The 21,842-nt window shown below is 45.7% G+C and overlaps 1 long non-coding RNA gene across 1 annotated transcript in view; it reads right to left on the minus strand.

Moving 5' to 3' along the window:
• Nucleotides 1–8,446, minus strand: part of LOC143388814 (uncharacterized) — a 45,978-nt gene extending 37,532 nt beyond the window's left edge. Inside the window, exons 1-2 of the long non-coding RNA XR_013090073.2 lie at nt 8,347–8,446; nt 4,103–4,172 (exon numbers count right to left, since the gene is read on the minus strand). This is a non-coding gene — a long non-coding RNA (uncharacterized LOC143388814). The remainder of the gene's footprint in view (nt 1–4,102; nt 4,173–8,346) is intronic.
• Nucleotides 8,447–21,842: the final 13,396 nt, after the last annotated feature.

Here is a 21,842-nt window from a genome sequence, read left to right on the forward strand (position 1 = left end):
TTTCATTTTTCTATTTTGAGGCAAGGTCTTACTAAGTTGCACAGGCTGACCTTGAACTTGCTATCCTCCTGCCTCAACCTCCCAAGTAGCTGGGATTACAGGTGTGTGCCTCTGTACCTAGCTCTTCTGCTGTTTCTGTAGAGCTGGAGATCAAACCCAAGGACTCACGCATGCCAGTCAAGTGCCCTCTCACTGAGCTACATCCCCAGCACCTTATCATTTCTTCCTTGTGATAATATTCAAAATCCTCTCTTATAGCTATTTTGAAATAGACAATGGATTACCATTAACTAGAGTGCCCCTACTGTGCCCGAGAACCTCAGAACTTACTTCTCCTAACAGTGACACTGTACCTGTTGACCACTCTCTCTCTATCCCCCACTATTTTACTCTCAACTTTGAAGAGATCAACTTTTAGGATTCCCCACACGAGTTGAGATCATGCAGTATTTGTGTTTTTGCGTCTGGTTTGTTTCACTTAAGCTCAAGGTCCTCTGGGTTTATCCTCGTTGTCACCAACGACAGGATTTCATCAGTTCTTACACATTTAACCTACATAGTAAATCTATGAGGCAGGGACAATTCTCTTCTGTTTTACAGAGGAGAAAACCAAGGTGGGCAGATGCCACTAGTCCAGGGCCACATGGGTCAGCAGTAGTGGGACCTGGACTTGAACCCAGGAAGCCCGGGCCAAGGACTTGTGTTATTAACCATGGCACTGCAGACCTCAGGAGGAGCTGCCAAAGTCAAGGCCCTAGAGTGAGGCCAGGGGAGCACGGCATAAACAGGACCCTGATTCCCATCGACTTAAGAACAGGGTACGCTGATTCTCCGTGCAGAAAATGATTTGATAAGGAAACAGTAAAATGGGTGGAGGGGACCCCAATGATTAAAGGCAGTTCCTTCAACTGCTGACCTAAGGGCTCCATCATCCCATTGGGCTGAGGCCAGCGTCTCTCTTTTCCATGTGATTGTTAAACTCCAGGGAGCAACAGCACTGCACGGAAATGGTCTAGAAATGCCTCCAAATTGCCCTCTGTGACATTTCTAAACATCAAAATGACTTCAACCTCAAAATATGCTTATATTTGAAAGGGCAGCATTCTCATCCAAAAGAGACATGGTTTTCCCTCATCTTAGGGAAAAAAAAAAGTTTTAAGTCAGCCGAAGGGATACTGCGAAATCCTCAATGCTCACGTCACACCTGGAAGAGCCGATCCTCCCAGCAACCGCAGCAGCTACAAAGGCAGGTGTGCCCGGGGCTCTCACCAAGGTTCAGGGGCCTCTGGTCTAGCACGTGGCATCAGGACATCCTGACCCACATTCACAAAGCCCGCTGCACAGCAAGCTTGGGACCACATTTTCCCACCAGAACAAAACAGCTCACAACCTTGAAACCTTTATTTTAATTTATGGAGAAAGGCGGTCAACAAGTCGAGCCACTGCCATGTGACCACCTGTAGAAACAGGCCAGGCCATGAAAGGAGTTTGGTTCTTCTAAATGACCTCTATCAGACTGCTGCCTTCATCTCAAAACGGTCCCTTCAAGTCAGCCACCAAAAAAGACATCCAAGCAAGAGGACTTTTACCCCCCAGAACCAGGAAAACATCTCTCTTCTCACTTCCCCTACAATGGTCCTATTTCTTTGTTTTGGGTACCAGGGATTGAACTCATGGGCACTCAACCACTGAGCCTCATCCCTAGCCATATTTTTTGTATTTTATTTAGAGACAGGTCTTACTGAGTTGCTTAGCACCTCACCAAGTTGCTGAGATTGGCTGTGAACTCACAATCCTCCTGCCTCGGCCTCCTGAGCCACTGGAATTATAGGGCCACCAAGCCCAGCTACATGTGGAATCTTAAAAAGCGGAGCTCATAGAATCCGAGGGCAGAATGGTGGCTACCAGAGGCCATGGAAGGGCTAAAGGACTGGGGAGAAGTTGGTCCAAAATACAAAATCTCATTTATGAAGGATTCCATCAAGAGGTTGACTATAAGGGCTGAGGTTGTGGCTCAGTGGGAGAGTGCTTGCCCAGCACACCTGAGGCACTGGGTTCAAACCTCAGCAACGCATAAAAATGAAATAAAGATACTGTGTCCACCTACAATTAAAAAATAAATATTTAAAAAGAGGTCCACTGTATAACAGGGTGACTATAGATAATAATACAACATCTACTTGAAAAAATCTTTCATGCAAAGATTTTAAATGCTCTCACTTAAAAAAAAGGCATGGGAAGAAATGTATGTGTTAATTAGCTCAATTTAGCCATTTAGCCATTCCACAATGTACTCATATTTAAAAATATCATAATTAGACACAATTTTTATTTCTCAATTAGAAAAGAAACAGTATTCTCCACTATTTTTACAAACAGAAACAAACAGCCACACTGCACTGCCATCTCTCCCAGGGTCACTCCCCGCCCCCAAGACCTGCGTGAAAAGGGACAAGAACCCACAGTGGAGCCTGGCAACAGGCTCCTGATGCACATTGCTCCACTGAGTCCCCAACACAAAAGCTGAGCCTGGATGAGCTCTTCCCCCAAGCAATAAAGCTGGCAGCTTACTGCTCAGGCACCATTAACAGTGGTCCTTAACTTTGGCTGCACGAGAGAATCACCTAAGGAGCTTTTAAAAATCCCTAGGCCCATGGAAACAGGATCCTTGGGAGTGTAATTCACACACACTGTATTTTTGAAAAGTTCTCCTGGTGCTTTCTCTGTGCAGCCAAAGTTGAGAATCATCCATCTCCATCCACATGACCCAGACAAGGTATCTGCACCTGAGGATACCTATCCCCTCCCAGGGTGCAGGGCGGACTCCCTAGGCTAACGCAGGCAGCATCCTCAGCACTGCCATGCACTGTCAATCAATCTTGGAGCAGGGAATTAATTCTCTAAGTGGCTGCATCACGATCATGGGATCAAATCTCTCCCTTCTGCACTCAAGGTCTTGTTTTGGAAGGAGACACGGAGCAGAGATTAAGGCTGAACAGGCAGCCAAGGCAACAGCCACCTCTGGCTCCTGTTACTGAGGGCCTGCCTCAACAACTCTTTTTTCAAAGTCCCCCTGTCCCCCCGCCCCCTGCATCTTCAGATAAAAACATTCTCCTGACAGCCTCGTGCCAACTGGATACAGGTCAACACCAGTGGCCTCAAATGGCTTCTTTCGATCTGAATGTCTGCCTTCTTAGGCTCCTCTCTTTAGCCTTCAACCAAAAAGCCAGTTTCTAAATCACTCAGCAATAAGGACCTATAACTTAAAGGATCTAATCTGCAAATGGCAAGATTTCAGTCCTTTGAAAAGGAGGCCCTAAGTCTAATGCTTAACCCAGGGGGTCCTCAACACCATCTGCATAAAACAATCACTTAAGAAAGCCTCAAAGAACGCCAGTACCCCAGTCCCCAACCTCTAGGGATTAACTTAATTGATCTAGAGGGGGGCCCTGAGCATCTACTGAATTTGAAAGTTTCCCCAGATAATTCCAGTAGGTGGTTATAACGAACCCCTCCACATCAAAAAATAAAGTGCTTATTATGGAAGATTGCAACTGTATTTTATACACCTTCTTCAATCAACTAAGCTACCTTTCAAGACACCGACACCAAGAGGCAAAAAAAAAAAAAAAAAGAAAAAGAAACGAAAATCCAACATTGGTGGGAAAGCTTCCTGGCTTTATCTTTTCACTTTAAAAGCAAGCGCAATAATTAAGAGTGGCTCATTTCAGGTCAGGTATCTAAAACTATCAGGGCCCCCCCAAAGGGTCAATGAGATCTACTGAAATAACCCATGTTCCTGTAACTGGATCCATACATCCTATTCGGCTGGAGGAATACATGCACAAATGAAAAGCTTTAAACTGAATCAGCACCAACATTTTTTAATAGGCATGTGAAAGCCCTAGGAGAACCCATCCAAATCTTGACAATAAATTTATTTATGTCTTATTCAAGAAGCTGTAATGCCTCACACTATATAGAAGAAATATGTAAGTAAATAAACCTATCATTGCTTTACCACCTTCCACCCTCCAGCCCCCACAGAGCCAATGCCCTTCAAGCAAGTCAAGGTGACCTATCGGGAAGGCCACCACCTTACCTCTGAATTTCTTAGGTGGGTGTTAAGGTCTCCAGCTTCTGGCTGTACAACACAATGATCATCAACCAGGCTGCAAAGAAAACAGAGATGAGTGCCAGATCAAACTAAGTCTAGGAAAATAAAACTCTTCGGCGCTATGCAAAAAATTAAATATCCCAGGGCTTTTCCTGCACAAAATGTAGACTTCGTGTTCTTCTGCCAGGGAGCTGTTTGCAATAAAGGAAACGGAGTTCCATCTAATCCAAAAGCCCAAGGTTCTGTTTCTATGCTGGATGCATTAGGCGACTGTTCTCTGCCCTGAACCATATTCGTGATAGATGTGGACACGATCTGCTATATTGCCAAGGTCAGAAGACATCAAAAAAAGGGCAAGTGCAATCCAATGAATGGTTAGCTGAGGTGCCAACTTTGCGCCAGGCACTGTACGAGGCCCTGAGATGTGAGGGTGAAAACGAGCCTGGCCCCAGCCCTTAGTGAGCTTAAGGCTACTGCAGAAGCCACAAAAGCAAACTGATAAGGACAGTGTAACTGAAAAGGCTATAAGAAAAGGAAGAAAATACAGCCAGAAACCCAATGTGGCTGAGGCCATGAGAGCGGGAGGCAGAGGAAGTCACATTGGAATTAGTGGGAGAGTTGAAATAGAGGTGGGAGGACAAGGAAGGTAACGTCTCTAGGTGCCAGAAGCCCTGAGAAAACCCACAGAGATTAGGAGGGAAGGATTTGGAGCTTCAAACGTGATGAGTGGACAAAGCAGGAAAATAAGTCACCAATAAACAACCAACCTCCCAACCTCCCCGGCGGAAAGCAAAGATGCTCTAGGCTACAAGCTCCATGGAGGCCGTGGGAGCCTGGTGTGCAGCCCAGAAGATGCCCAAGGCTGGAAGTCAGTGTCCATTTGGTGAGTGAACCAGTGTCCAGAGTAGCCACCGGCATCTGTCCTCCTCAGGCTTCAGAGCATAAGACCTCACTGTGCATCAACAGGAGCACCAACATGGTCCAGGGTCTGAGGCTTTCTGTTTCTTTTTCTATCATTTTTTTTATTATTTCTATTTCTTTATTTATTCATTCATTTACTTATTTTTGCAAAAACTCAAAAGAGTATAAAGGGCTATAAAAACTCCACCCTGGGGTGTAATCACATGAAAAGCAAATGGAGATCAGCAGAAGAGAGGAAACTGACCTGGGGGTGGAAGGAGGGGCGGGACGGAGGGAGGAAGTGCAAGGGATGGATATTGACCAAATTATATTGTTAAATTGTGTTCATGGACTAAAATGAAACCGCAAATCCCATCATTAGGCAACAGCATAATTCACCAATAAAACAAACCCACCCTCAATCCTGTTAGGGGTAATACCACCAAAGCCAACAAAAGACTTGAAAAGGTGGGCACAGAACCCCAGGCAGGGCTGTCATTCATCCAATTCTCAAACCAGGAGGAAGGAGGAAGACAAAAGGCCCTGTTCAGGTCTAGACTGCTGAAGGCTCTCTGCCACCTGCAGATGTGACTGTCCTTCTCACCCTTTCTGATCTCAATCTCTTCATCTGTAAAACGGAAGAATTGGTCTCAAAGATTCTCACCTTCGCTCATCAGTCTTTCTCTGTCTAAATAACACTCATCCCAGGACCCTGTCATCCCCCAGGCTTACGGAAGGGAAGGGACCCAAGAACCTTCATTTCCAACAGGATCTGGAGGTGACTCAGAAGCGTGTCACTAGTTAGCATCTGTGAACACACTGGCTCTCTCTCTTCTGAGCTGTGACTCCTTGGGCTGGAGTTCTAAAGCTCAAGGAGCAGATGAAGCCACTCGGAGGTGAGCACACCCATCTCCACCAACAGGAGGGGGCCAAGGAGCCAGATACCAAGTCCCACTGAGCCCCATGACTGCTCCTCCATAAAATAACATTAAACATACCAAAAAGGAAGAAGGTGGGCTCAAACTTAGTTTTCCAAATCAATTTTGATGCCAACTATCCTCCAATATGTGCAGATAAAAAGGTGAACACAGTATTCATCCAAAGCAAGTACCAGAGCTGGGCACACTGACACATGCCTGCAATCCCACAGACTCTGGAGGCCAAGGCAGGAGGATCACAAGCCTCAGTAACATAGTGAGACCCTGTCTCAAAATGAAAAAAATAAAAGGGTCTGGGGATGTGACACAGTGATAAAGTGCCCCTAGGTTCAATCCCCAGGTTAAAAAAAAAAAGTATTAGAGATCCAAATTTTAAAGAACAGCCACCCTCTCTTAATTGCTTTTTAATTTTTTAAAACATTTTTGCAGCGTTGGGGTTGTGGCTCAGTGGTAAAACGCTTGCCTAGCGTATGTGGGGCACTGGGTTCGATTCTCAGCACCACATTAAGTAAATAAATAAATAAAATAAAGATATTGTGTCTAACTACAACTAGGAATATTATTTAAAGACTAATTTTGCAGTGCTAGGGATCAATCCATATCTTCACTTTATGTGTGTTCAGGGGATGAGGGGGACTCATTCATTAATTAGTTTGTAATACTTTTTAATAGGAAAACATAAAGCAAAGAGTTCGAACCTTGGAGGAGTTTTAAGAGGTAGGACCCTAAAAAGAGGTACAATCTCAGAGGCTGACTGGGACTCTGCATCTGACCCGCATGCATGTGAGCCTGGATGACTTGGTGGGACAAGGGACCCTGAGGAATGGTGAGCATACAGTGGGGCAGAAGTCTGACAGCCCTGACATCCAGACCAGAGCTGTGGGCAGACAGCGAGGAGGGGTGCTCTGGGAAGCTGGGAAGGGAAAGGCTGCCCTACAGAAGGTAACTGTCAGGACCCCTGGCCTTGGAGACAAGAGCCTTCCAAACTGTGATTCCTTGGACAAGCATCTGCACCTCTCTGAAATGCAGAGGTGTTGCCTCCATGAACCATGGTGATACTGTGAAGAGGTGGGTGTTGAGGATTAAGAGGAGGGTGTAGGCACGGGACCTAGTACAGCACCTGGCACACAGTGAACACCCACGGGGCTCACGCAGGGCTTACCGCTGCTGTACATTACTGTCGCCATTGCTGAAAAATAAGAGGGTGAAAAATTCAACCATGGCAGATGGAAAGGAGGAGGAGGCAGCCTAGATGAAAGAAGGGGCGGTCAGAGAGGAAGAGGAGGTCCACCAGGTAGGGACATCCAATGTAGAAGCAGTCACTAGACTGGTGACCGGGCAAACCCATTGACTTCTTTTTTATCAAATGACTGGAAACCAAACTTTCTGTACAGTGAGAACCCAGGTCTAATTGAGCTGTAATTCTGTATTTGAAATACTTTCCTCCTTAAGGGTGGAGTAAGCTGAATGAGGCCTTGGGAATACTGATGGCATCAGCACCAGAAAACAAGCCTGATTTCCATAATAGCTGTAATTAAAAGGAAGACTCTGGCTGCTGTAAAATAGAGGTTTTTGGAGATACTATGGACCTGCCTTCTCCCCATTTACTTGAGATCAGCTCTTGCCAAATTCAACAAAGCCTCCCCAGGCCTAAGTGCTCCTCCATACAGAGTACACACCATTACTGACTGTCTGGAGTTCACTATGTTGATCCTTCATTCTGCTCTTGTCTGCCTTGGGGGCCACTTGGCTTCTCATTTCCTCTTTCAGACAACAGGAATAGGAGGAAAGGGGAGAAGATAATCCAAAGAGGGCATAATGGCATATATTTATATCCTTAAAAGTAGAATCAAGGGCTGGGGCCATGGCTTAGAAGCAGAGCACTGGATGCATGCATGAGGCACTGGGTTCGATCCTCAGCACCACATAAAAATAAACAAAAATAAAGGCATTCTGTCCATCTACAACTACAAAAAAATTTTGAAAAGAAAAAAAGTGGAATCGAGATTGAAGAAAGCACAAACAGAGAAACCCAATTGACACAACTTGGTGCCATTTGTAACTTTCAAATGCATTTGGCAATTTAGATTAGGAAAGTTAAGGAAGGTTCTGCTTCAAAGAGACCTAAGCATCCAAGAAGTTCTGAATTCATAGAGTCTTAACTAATGAGGGGTTTGTTCTTTCAAAACAGATGGAAAACAGTATTCTTGTGTAAGAGGTTAAACTTGGCTAACTTGGGATTTGGAATCTGTGATTTCAACCGCCCTTGGAAAAGCCGAGTAAAACAGTAACGTGCTTATCTTAGGAAAAAAAAAATCATGTTTTTTTTTTTAAGCTGATGTTATGATGTTTTAAACAAGAACCTGCCACACAAGAAACGTGTGCTCTTACCCCAAGGTGCTGATAAATCCATTTGTTGATCCCTCGGCGTACAGAGAACAAATGTCTCCGATATGTAGGAAACTGGCCATTTTGTCAGACATGGCTTCCTTGAAAATCCTAGACAAAATAAAATATGCAACATGGTTAGAAGCCATGCCAGGTGGTTGGGCTAGCAGGGGTCACCGAGAGCTGGCTTAGTTCAGTGTTCCAAAGTGCCTTACTTAAAAGCCAAATTTAAATAGGACTTTGACAGGCAGGAGATTCCATGAGCCAAGAAAGGACATAGGCACCACAGTTTTGTTCATAGATAGATTATTTAATCTCAGGACATTCCAACCACAGTAACATTTGTCTCTAGCAAAACCAGCCTGAATCGGATTCTACAAGTTGCAGACCCTCAATAATAAACAGTGACTATAAAGACTGTGGGAACTTGGCCAAGAACTTGCAGCAATTAAGGGGCTGGAAAGTCTGACTTATGAAACATTAACATAGTCAATGCGCCTCAGGGAATGTTAAGTTAGAAGGAAACACCTGGTATAAAACTTGAATCTGGCAGAGCTATTAGCCCAGGGCCAAGGTACCAAAGAACAAAATGATATTAACAAAAGGAAACCTGGTGTCATAAATACCCCCAAACCCTAGCTGCCTTATTAAAAATTCAACTGTACACCCTTCACCCAAATGTTACTTAAATGGTTTGTTGTTGTTGGTGGTGGTGGTGCCTCCTTCACCAAAAATACTTCCAGAGAGAGAAAGGTCGTAGGACAGCACCTGGCTCCAAAACCCTTCAGTATTCTGGTGAAAATAAGAAGGTTCCAAGGCCAGTGACAGAGCTAGTCAGAGGCAGTTTTTGAAAATACTCGTAAGTTCCACAAAACCTTTACAAAACCCAGAAATCATTAAACACACACACACACACACACACACACACACACACACACACAAATATTAACAAAAACATTGAAGTGATTCATAAAAACAGCTTTTCATCAGGGCCATGAATACTGAGGAGTGGGAGCCAATTTTAAAAAGCTGAACTGACATCGACCAAACAAACTCCTTCGAGTGGGAGGAGGGCGGGCTGCTATGGACAGCAGCTCATTCCCGGTAGACACCTGGTGGGTAGATGCACAGAGAAACAGAGGGCTACCCCAAGCCCAGACCCCTTTAAACACCTTTACCACCCACTCCCCTCCCAGGAGTCATTTATCTGGCAAAGCCCAGGGACTTGCAATGGTGTAGAAAAGTGCTCTCTCCCCTTCAACTGCTCTCTGGGTGCCAAGTTTTCTTTTAGGAAGAATCAGGCAGCAGTGATCAACATGGAACTTGGGGAAGCACTCTCCTCCCTTAGCAGGAATGCCAGCTACTGAAAGCAAACCCTTTCAGCTCAAACCCTGTTGCTTCTCGCAAGCAGGGGAGGACTCATTTTTCCCCTCCACACAATGCAGACCATGCAAGAGAGATAAAGAGCATTTCACCAGACACAAACTTATTAATAGAGAGAGAGAGAGAGAGCAACTGAGAATACAGAATAAACTCAAACCAAAGAGCCAGCATCTGTGAACCTGAAGGAAAGATACAGAGAGGGCTGGCCAAGGGATGCCCTCTAGAATCCTGTTAATCACTGGTTGTTTCCTCTTAACTAGATACTACACCAAAGGGCAAGGCAACTTTTAAGAATTTTTAATTAATTTATTTATTTATTTTTACACTACTGGAAATTGAACCAGGGGTGCTCTATCTCTGAGCTACGTGCTCAGCCCTTTTGGAACTTTATTTTGAGACAGGATCTTACTAAGTTGCCCAGACTGGCCTCTAATTTGCAATCCTCCTGCCTCGGCCTCCCCAGTAGCTGTAGTAATAACTTCCCCAGGAAGGTTTTAAACAATATCCCTGCTGGTGGCACGAGTGACAAACACCAATGGACATTAATATTTGCCCCATGAGTTTATATTTAAAAGTTTTATCTTTAAAGGACCAGAAAGTCAGCCTATTTCTGGGACCAATTTTTCCCCCTGCTATGGTACTAGGGATCAAACCCAGAGCCCTGTACATGATAGGCAAGACTTTACCAGTGGGGGACACCGCTAGTCAATTCTGATATATTTTAAGGAAAACAAAAACAGGGTATCATGTATCATGAAGGCACAAAATGATTTTTCTTTCCAGCGCTGAGGAATGAACTCAGGACTGCACATGCTAGGCAAGTGCTCTGTCCCCGAGTTACATTCCCAGCCCTGGGTCCAATTACTGGAAAACGATTTGCTTGAATTTTGAGTCAGACCAAATCTGTGTCTACACACACCAGCCTCCCAGAAGGACAAGGGGGAACTGCCAAATGCAAAAGAGCAGATATGTGCTTGGGCCAGACGACCAGGGCCTTCCTTGTCCAGGGTGACTAACACTCTCCTCTGGGTCTGCCTTTCAAATGGGCATTGGGTCCCAGTGAGGACCAGGTCAGGAAAGAGCAGTGAGACTGCTGGGTTAGGAACTTTCATCACCATCTGGGTACCCAACTGAAAGGTTCCGGGCCCAAAACGTGAAGCAGCAGACACAATCCAGGATTCTGGAATGACAAAGTGTGACATCACCAATGTCGCCTGCAGCTGATAATGGCAACAGATGCTTAGATACTGAATTTCGACAACAAGATTCTGCCTGACTTGCATTCCTGATCGCAAGAGCTAACCATAGCCAACCAAGCACTCTCATGCCCACAAATGTTCTCTCGCTGAATCTTCACCACCATAGCCCGGGACAGGCACTGCCATTATTCTCATCTTTTGCTGGGCAAATGACCTCCAAAGTGGTTAAGATGCCCAAAGCATATAAAATTAGCGAGCAGGTGGACCAGGGTTTTTAACCCGAGTCTGACTCTTAAATGAAGTCTTCATCAACAATCCCTAGAACACAGGCCAAACTGTTCACTATTTTTCTTCCCTGGATGGTGAGATTATGGGGGACCAATTTTCTTCTTTATGCACAATTCAGTTTCCTGATTTTTCTACTGTGACATCTCCTAACTTTTCAATGTACATTTCCATAGGTCAAAGGGAAAAAATTAAGCAGATTCTCGCTCACCAATATGCTTATTAAGTTGACAAGATAATTGAACAAGTAACCTTTAGCCACATTTTACATTTTCCCCTGAAAACACAGGCCCCTGCCTGCCCCACAGTCCTCAACCGGGCAAGCAGCCAGTAGGAGACAGATTCTTCCCCAAGGGAATCGGCAACAATCCCCCTTGCTGAGGACCAGAAAGAAGGCTCCGGTCTCTCTGGAAACCTCTGGAGGTCTCCCCTGGCCTACCTTTAATGAAGGGCACAGGAGGGAGGGAGCTGGTGCAATTATCAGTGAAGTCCGGGAAGGAAAAACAAAGGCCGGGGAAAGTCAAGAGAACAGGCCGCTGGGGTTGAGGGGAAGAGGTGGGAAGCAAGGCCCTGAGAGCAATCTTTAGGAAGACTTCCTGTTGTTGGAAAGCTGGGTGGGCTAGCCTGACTCTTTATCAGATTCTGGACCATTTGTGTCTGCAAGCCTGGAGCAGCTGCATTCAGGGCTGGGTGTCACTCACACAATGCCTGGGGACCACACGGGAGAAAAACAGAGCCAGCCTGCCATGGAGCTGCATTATTGTGGTGCCTCCAACTCTGGGGACACACCCGGGGCTCTTGGCTAACAAGCTCTGACACACACGAGAACAGGCCGGGTGATCAGTCTGGGAGGGCCAGCCTGGTGCTCTATAGGTAAGCTGTTGCAATTAGCTCTCCTCCGCCTTGGGGATAATGCTAACTTCAAGGGGGTGTCTCAGCAAAAGAGGAGAGCATGCTTGCAAAGGGCCCGGGACAGTGGCCCTTTGCACTGCTCAACACTACTTATTTTCTCTTCAGTGAGGGAAAAAAAAAGTGAAATTGTGGAAGACTCCAGGGTTTCAAATATTCTTCATAAAAGTGAGGATTTGCTGTATACAGAGTCAGCTGGGTATTTTAACAAATCGTCTCCTGTCTGACCCATGACATGTATTTTACTTCAGGGAAGATAATCATCCTCTTTAATTTCCCTGTAGGGAAAAAGCTGAACAACACAGAATTATATGCAGCTCCCTACCAAAGGATTCTGGCCTTGCAAAATACACAGACTTGCAGAAAAAATGCTGGTATAAAGCATGCAGTGACATCTCTCATCCAGCAGGGCAATCCCCCCACAGCATCCCTTCTGGTTGGACTCAAGTTCTGGCTCAGCATCTGACCTTGATAGGAATACCTCTACTGTCCCCCCGCCACACACACAACCACAAGGACAGGCGTCTCCTGGAACTCTGAACACACCCCTTGCCCCAAGGAGCCAATGGTACGTCTTCAAAGTGACTGCATCCAACCCAACTCTGCCACTTACCCACCATCACATTCACCAAGCACTCGGCAAAGGACCCTGCATGCAGTGGACATGCTATCTACAAAAGCTTTGACTCTGAGACCACAGCTGCCACCAGCCACTACCACTGGGAAGGCTGAAGCCCCTGGTAAAATAGGTTGATTCCCAAGGGGCATGGCCAGAGCAGTGGAAGATGGAGTGCTGCCCCTGGGAGGGGATCCCACAGATGTAGCCCCAGCAGCCATCCTGCCCACTGGCTGAGCTCCCCTTTGCCCTGGGAGAAATGTCTCCCTGGGCGATGTTTGAAGAAAAGAGAAATGGGAGTCCATTCCTAAGCAGGGAGCAAGAACAACACAGTCGCAGATCTCCTGGGCAAACAGAAGCCAGGGATGGGTGGGCTTCCCCTTTGTGTCACTCTCTGCCCTCTCTGTATCTTCCCTGCATCTCCTGGTGCACTCTGCCGGCCCCAGCCACCTCTGCGTGTCCAGGGCTCCTAGGTCTACATCTCACAGCTTGTACATACCAGGGTTCTGCTACTGGATGCCCACAGCATCTCAGCTGCAAAAAAGCACCCACCTGCCTGCCCAGCTGCTTCTCTTCCTCCACCTGTGCACTGTCTCAGCTGCCTACACCAAGGCCAAGTGACACCTCCAATCTTCCTTCTCTCCTTATGGCTACTGCAGGGCCTTTGCCCATATTTTGAGCCCAGAGCATTCTCAACTCTGCCCCTACCCTTGGCTCTAGTGAAGGCTGAGTCTCCCTTCAGATCTCCATCAATTGCCATTTCCACCAGAAACGCTCCCCCAGCCCACCCCCCCATCCCACCCCCATTAAGACAAACCCCACTCTCATACTCTCTCTGCCCTGGGAATCACTCCAACCCAGCTTCAGTTCCAGGTTCATATTTGTGATACTTTGGCCTGACACCCTCAATGCCCACGTCTCATTTTCGAGATTCACTGTAGGATCTGTTTTGTACAAAAATCACATCCCCAACACCAATTCCTAGCACGCAGTAGGTGCTCAGTCAATATCTGTCCAATGGGGGGAAAAAATGAAGAAGCTGAAGTGACCATCAGATCTCACCGATTTTAATCTTTCAAATATTGCTGAACCTTCCAATTCTTTGTAACCCCTTCTCACCTCCCCCTGAGTCTACCATTTCTTAACTGGATACTCACTATACAGCCTTCCTATTCATCTCTTTGAAGCTATCAAAATCTATTCTGCATATAAGAGCCAGAATGACCTTTTAGAAACATGAATCAGACCACATCACTGCCCTCTGCAATCTCTGGGCTTTGCAGGATCCGGCTCTGCCCACCTCTGGCTCCTCATCTCTCTACTTCCCTTCCATCCTCTATACTCCAAGCCCCCCCCCCAACATGCTGGATGCTTCTCTGTTCCCTGGGCTTTGCACACGCTATCCCCAAGGCATTAGAGCTTTCTCTCCCTCCTATGCCAACACGACTTGTCCCTAACTCCCGCTCATCTTTACAGCCCCAGTTTGATGTCACCACCTCTAGGAAGCCCACTCTGTCTCCCTACCTGAGCTCACTACCACTGTCCCAGCGTGGCTTATTCACTTCTTTGCTGACCTACTTCTCTTCTCCACTGAATACAAACCCGTGAGGGCAGGGACTGGCGTCATCTTCCTAGCGCCTGCGCCAAGCCAGCCCCCAAGCCTGGTTTCAATGGAACAGTAGTACCAGCCTATCTACTGCCTAAGTGAGTTGAGACTTTTTTTTAGGAGTCTGTTTTCTAAAGCAAATTAAAAGCCAAGTTGTACATCACTGAATTGAGGACAGAGAACGGAAGCCTACAGGCCTTTTTTTTAGCAAATTTCTGAGAAATACGGGAGCAAGAAACAAAAATTCTTAAATTTCACCCCTGGAAATCTACTCCAACTTTCATCCTTGTTATGATTCGGATCTGGGCTGTGCTCAAAAGGCTCCTGTTGATGCAGGAATAGTCACCGGAGAAGTGACGGGACTGGGAGAGCTGTGACCTCAGCAGTCCATCCAAGTCTGAATACATGGACTGGTGGGGATGGTAGACCGGCAGGGCGGGGTGGGAGGTGGGTCACTGGGGGCCGAGCCCTGGAAGGGTGCATCTTCCCTGTGGCCCTGTCCCTTCTTCTCTCATCCCTTTCTACTTCCAGCTGCCATGAGCAGAGCTTCACTTCTGTACCACAACCTTCTGTCATTTTGCTCTGCTCCACCTTGGCCCAGAACAATGGAGTTGGCCTATCACGGATTAAACTTCTGAAACTCATGATCCAAAAGAAAACTTTCCTTCCTTTAAGTTGTTCTCATGGGGTATTTTAATCACAGCAAGGGAAAGCTGACTAACACCGTCCCCATCAGTGGAGAAGAAAAGCTGACTAACACAGTAACACCATTGGCCATCCCCTCCATCCTTCTAAAACAACTTATGAATGCTGACAAGTGTGCATACACAGAGACACAGACTCAGAACCCTGAGTGCGACTGTCAGCTTCATCATCTACCAGCTGTGTGTCCTTAAACAACTTCGAGAGCCTCTCTGAACCTTACCTCCCTTATATGTAGGGTGGAGGGGGGCGATCCTTCACCTCTCCTGGGTTTATTATGAGGTATCAACCACCACCATCATGTGCTCAATGCCATGCTTGAACCTTACTAAGAGCTCATTTTTGTACTCTAGAATGAGACTGAAATGAAAACATTTACTCTGTTGCTTCAAAGTTTTCACTCACCTCTGCCTTTACCTTGTGATTCCTATGCTTGATCTACATTTCTTACTTGCTAGAAATTGACCCTAAGACAACATGGACCCCAGAAACCTCTAGATCTTCTGGACGCCTATGGGGTAGCTAGTCTTGGGACAGCATGGCCCAAGTCCTGTAGTTTTCTGGTACCCGAATTCACAACCCAACTCCCTCTTTTAACATCAAACTGGGTCCCCTGCAGGGGGTGGGGAGGGTGGGGACATCTTCAAAGGGATGATAATTCAATTATTTAGACTCTTTCCCATTGTGGTGTTATAAATGGGCAGAAGCATAGCTTTGCTGAAAAAGAAATGCTTCATTTAATTTTTAAACAGCTCAAGATAAGTTTTGGAAAAATTTTTCCCCCCTAAAAGCTTTGACTGTGGCAGAAAAATCACTTATTGTACTTTTTCTCATCTTTTATTTATCCTGCACACACTTTAATTACATTATATTCATTTTCCTAAGGGAAAAAAAAAAAAAAAACTTTTTAACTTTCGCCTACACACCATGCAGCATTTAAGAGTTTAGGAACTCCTGAAACTGAGACTAAATTAGAACACTTTCATTAACTAAGACATTACCTAAGGTATCACGTGTCACTTCATCTTTAAAGGTGGACAGACGAGGGAGAATTGGTAAGATGTCTTAGATCCAGCTCCAGGACCTCAAAGCCACAGACCTGCAGAAACTCACCAAGAGGCAAGCTTCCTTCCTTCAATTCAGATGAAGGCACCTAGCTGTTGTGGATGAGCAGTCTGGCTTTCAGAAATGGGCAGGCCTGGGAGTCAGGTACTGAGGACTCTCTGACCACATCTGCACCCTTTCCTGACTACCAAGCTTATCATGGGTGCTTTAGGGCCCTATGACCAGAGAAAGTCGTATCTCAGCCAAGACATAGTCTCCAGAGGCCCGAATGGGAATCATTGACCCCTCTTAAACAGTCAAGGTGGCTCATTTGGCTATGTCCTCTGTTATAGAGTTTTCACCTGGATTCCTACCACACCGGTTGTAACAGACACCCAAGTGCAAAGCAGCTGTGAGATGACCTCATTTCAGAAGAAGGACCCACCTCACCTGAGACCAAAATCTCTAAGAAGAACTTTGGAGGGACAGCAGAGTAACAGCCATCAAGGAATTTACACTTGAAGCTGCTATTCTCACAGCGAGGAACCCATGCTCCATCATTTTCTCATGTCCCCTCCCATTGCAGAACACCTAGGCTGCTTGATATGATCTTGCTGTGGGAAAGAGATGAACACGAGACCAGTATCATCGGCATTCAAGTTCTCTGTGTTCCTTTATATTTTAGGGGAGATTTAGCTGGGAAGTTTTTTTTTTTTTAATTTTGCAAAAAATAGCTAAAAAGCATTGCTTGTACATGTATTCCTGAACAGAAAGATCTGATACAATATCCAGACACAGGGACATTCAGCTGCACCCTGCCACTAAAGCCTTCAGCTTCTCCCTCTCACCCGTTCCATGCCGCCATCCAGCCTTCTAATGACTCATGGATCCCAAGAGCCAGTGGCTCTCAATAAGCTTCCTGGGACTCCTTCAGGGGAATTTCAAGGTCAAAACTCTTTTCCTAAAAACACCGAGACGGTATCTGCCTTTTTGTTCAGTGTCTTACACACATACAGTGGAGCTTTTTCCAGGGGTTGCAAGACTATGTTATGACACACGGAAAGCAGTACAGATATGCACTGAGCGAATCCCTGATTAAGCCAGACCTTATGACGATTTGCAAAAATGTAAAATGATGTCATTCATCTCAAAACTTTCTTTAAATATTATTTTTCATGAGAAATGTTACTAAGTTAACTGGTCAGGGGTTTTCTCAGTTACAGTGTTGTTAATTTCTAATGTAAAAATTAACATTTTTTTGAGGTTCCTCAGTAGTTTTTAATTATGTGAAGACATCCTGAGATCCAAACATTTGAAAAACACTGCTATGAACTTTCCTCTGGGATTTGCTCTAGCAATGGCTGAGTGCTTAGGACTCATACTGATCAAATAGGAAAAATTAGGTATAGGAAAATACAAAACATAAAACACTAAACAGTCAGGGGTTTAGAGAGTGGGACCCTCAATATGAAACTTACATCTTCTGTTTCATCCAACACACATAGTGATCTCTGCCAAGTGCTGTCACTGTTGCAGTAGCTGGGGGTACAGGACAAAACCAGAAAAGGTCCCTGCCCTCCTGATACTATGGAAGACAGATAGACAGCAAATAGACCAGCTAAAACAAGCAAGGCAGATCAGATATGAGAAGTAGATACAAAAAATTAAAACGGGGTGATACGATTGAGCACCAACTTAATTTTGGCTGGTCAGGAGGAAGAAACAAAAACTAGATGAGACATTTAGGCTAAGATCTGAAGGTCAAAACAAAGAAAGTTATGCAAAAAAAATTTTTTTTAAAAATTCAGGCAAAAGAGCATTGTGAACAGACGATACAGCTAGTCCAAAGACCCAAAGGCAGAGGCTTTGCAAGATCTTGGCAAGTTCAAGAAAGACGACTGGCCACAGAGTCTGCAGAATTGATGAAGAAAGCAAGAAGGTACAAAGTAAGGTCAGAGAAGAGGAAAGCTGGGGCCAGAGGACTTCACCAGACAACTTACAAAGGCCTGAAATGTTTGCCGCCTTATTTTATTGCTTTGTGTTGGAGATGGTGTTCAGTGCCTTGTGCATGCTGAACACAGGTTTCCTTTTATTCTAAGAGAGAGATGGACAGTTCGTAGCCTTGACCGAGGTACTTCCTTTCTGGCCTGCAACTTCTCTGCTATGAAATGGAGATGACGAGGGGCTGCCTCCTGGAGTTATGCTGAGGGTTAAACGAGAGAAGGTGACGTGCACATTCAGCACACAGAAGTCCAAAAGAGCAAGTTTCTCCTGGTCGCCGTCACTCTGCCTTCTCACCTGCTCTGTCTTCTGTTCTCACAAACTACTCTTTCCAAACATCTCAGGGTTCACAGTCAGCTGAGGATCATCCCTACCCAACAGCCAGTCCAAGTGGGTGAAAGTAGAAAAGGGACCCATTATAAGATGCATTAAGCTGGAATGTTCTCCTCCTAACATAACCAGAGCCACCAAAGCACAGCCAGGTGAGGAACAGGAGCCTGCATCCCACTCAGGGAGCACTGCTCTGCCACCTGGCCTCAAGCACCCTGCAGGTGGACGGTCTTTCTTCTATGGAAACATGTATCTAGTAAAGGTCCATCAGCTTCCCTGTTCTGTCTTGGCCTCTCCATTCTAACGCATCCTCTGAAACACTAAGGGCCCCTGGGAAAGTCCTTTAGTGCTGGTTTTGATTACTGCTTGCTTTAAAAATAACAAAATCAAAAAGGTTCTTTAACATCAGCGATCACAGACAGGGGCTCAGGCGTGAAGGTTGTCAGGCAGCTGGCCCCTGAGAACTGCAGATAAGGACCCACACTAAAAGGTGCCACTTCACTTTGGGGTGGAGCATCTGCCACTGGGGCAGGTTCGTGACGGGCAGAGCAGACAAACCATGAAGTCTGTCAAAGAGAAAGGAAAGGCATGCCCATGAGAAGGAAGAGCCACTGGCGTCTGACCAACCTCCGGGGAAGGGGCCAAGGAAGCTCCCTCTCTGGAGGAGCACAAGTCTCCTTAAGTCGCCCTCGCCCAGGTACATATATGGGCATAAGCTGTAAATACAGGGTAGCGCAAACCCTGCACATTTATGCTGGACTCATTCAAGAGGGAGAAAAAGGTTTTCCTTTTGATAGCATTGGCTTCTGCTGCTAGGCTCCCTCGGGGTTAATTTTCAGAACTTCCTTTTGAGTAGAGATGCTTGGGCAATATCATCTGCTTTATGAAATGAGGATCGGCAGCAGGACGTTTTTGGGCTGGACACAGTGCCACCCTCTTCCCACCAGACACACCCACACTCAATCCCCTCCTGGGCCTTCTTGTCCCATTAGCTGCCAATCAGACCATCCTGAGAAACACAGCCCGTCCCCACCACGACATAACTGGTTCTATGGTGAAAAACCGCTTCTCTCAGAGCACACATCATATTCTGCTTTCATTTTCAGCCAGTCGGAAAGGAAGTCAGAAGTTTCGGCTTCAAGCAGGGCCCTTTACGACAATCTCAGAAACAGCCACTGTAAATCTCAAGTTCAGAGCAATTCTCTACCTTCAGTGTTGCTCCTTATAAACACACACACATGCTCACACACCCAGACACACAAAGCTACTTTTATTCACATACACGTCTGCTAAGTAGTCTGTTCTCATAACAGATGACACCTCCTGCCAGAAGTTATTCCTTGAAAAAGATGCCCAAACCGACATCTGCTCTTAACTTCTCAGAACCAAAGTAAGAGAAGTCAATCAAAAGCTCAAAACTAGCCACTAAGACAACCTTAAGATTTGGTGGGTAGACAGCATTGAGCCAAAATTCCTCATTTTATAGGTGGAAAAACCAACTAACCAACCAAGTTGAGGTCCAGTGATTTCTTACAGGTCACACGGTCCGTTAGCGGTGAGAGCTAGTCCAGTACCACAGGGCTCCCCACACCAAGACCAGTGCTTGTGGGAGGTGGGAAGAGGATGTTTATTTTTTTGTTTAAAAAGCAAGATACAGGGAGCTGTGGCTGGGGCTCAGTGTAGACCGCTTGCCTAGCATGTGTGAGGCACTGGGTTCGATTCTCAGCACCACATATAAATAAACAAATGTCCATCAACAACTAATTTTTTTTAAATAGAGATAGAGAGCTTCTTTAAAAAAAAAAGCAAGGTACAGTGGCTCATGTGTACAGTCTCAGCTATTTGGGAGGCTGAAGATGGAGGATGGCAAGTTTGAGGCCAGCCTCAGGATCTTAGTGAGAGACCATCTCAAAACAAAAAAAATAAATAAATAAAAAGGGTCAGGGATGTTGCTCAGTGGTAGAGCACTCCTAGGTTTAATCCCCAAAACCACAAAAAAAAAAAAAAAGAAAAAGGAAAGAAAGTTTAAGTCCATCTCAGCCTAAGAAGATACCCTTCTGCCTAAACCACAAAAAGCCAGTAAATCCAATTAGGTCAATGTCCTCAGAAAGATAAAAATCGACTCCAGGACTGTTTCTCAACCCTGCCACTATTGACACTTTGGAGCCCTAGTTCTTGGTCGTGGGGAAACTTCTGTTTACTGAAGTGTGCTGAGCAGCCTCCCTGGCCTCTATCTACTGGATGCCAGCAGCACTCCACCTAGTACCCCGGATAGGGCCACAGAAAGTCCCCTGACAATGCCAAATGTCCCCTGGAGGGCAGAACCACCGCCCTGGTGGAGAGCCACTGATGTGGCACACAGATTTAGCTTTCTTTGTTTTTTTCCTCTAAGATCTTTTGCAAACATTTATCACTAGACATCTTGGCACCAATGACCTGAAGCAGGTATTTTTGTACCTCATCTACAGAAAAGGAAACAGGCACACAGATGTTCTGGTTTTGCCTGTACCTTCAAAGCAGCCGACGATGGGGGCCCAGGAGTATATGTCCTGCAGCCCGGCACTCATTCCTTCCCCTGTTATTAACACTGACAATTCCCCAAAGCCACACATGCCCTAGAGAGTGGTACTGAGCAACATCTCAAAACACATCAAAAAGAACAGCTTAACACCACTCTACCTGGTCCCCACGTTGCTATCCATAGCAAAGGGGCTTTTGAAAGCCAATGCCAACAAAAGAAACATTTCATCAGCAGAGAGAGAAACAATTAGATTCTTCTGAGAAACAGCCTACAATCTTCAAAAGGAGAAAAAACATGTATATAGATGACTTCATTGTCCAGCAGTGGAGGCTGAGGCAGGAGGATAGCATGTTTGAGGCCAGCGTGAGAAACTTAGCAAGGTCCTGAGCAACTTAGTGAGGCCCTGTCTCAAAATTTAAGAAAGGGCTGAGGATGTAGCTCAGTAATAAAGTACCCCTGAGTTCAATCCTCAGTATTAAAAAAAAAAAAACTTCTTTCAACAAATATTTTATGAGTACTTTCTATGTACGAGGTACACTTGTGGATTTTTTTGAAGGTCCTTGAGAAAAACAGAGATCAAGTGCAAGTGCTGTGGAATTCCAAATAATAGAGTTTCAAGTATCAGGAAACTTCTTAGAGGAGAAATTATTTGGGCAGCATGCTAAGGAACAGAAGGACATGGCAAAGGGCACCCAGAGAGGGTGTGGAAGAACACAGCGGGCAGAGAGAAACAGGCAGAATGTGCACAGACACACCACAAGGCAAAGAGATGGACCTCCCTCAGTCTGGGTGTCCTATCAGGTTTTTCTGTTCAGAAAATAGGTGCCTGGCATGCTTCTTGGCTGTTTTTGCAAAACAAAAATCACTTCCTAGACAAAAAGCTCTTCTTGAAATGCAAATAAC

Source organism: Callospermophilus lateralis, unplaced genomic scaffold (genome assembly GCF_048772815.1).
Source record: "Callospermophilus lateralis isolate mCalLat2 unplaced genomic scaffold, mCalLat2.hap1 Scaffold_45, whole genome shotgun sequence".
NCBI lineage: Eukaryota > Metazoa > Chordata > Mammalia > Rodentia > Sciuridae > Callospermophilus > Callospermophilus lateralis.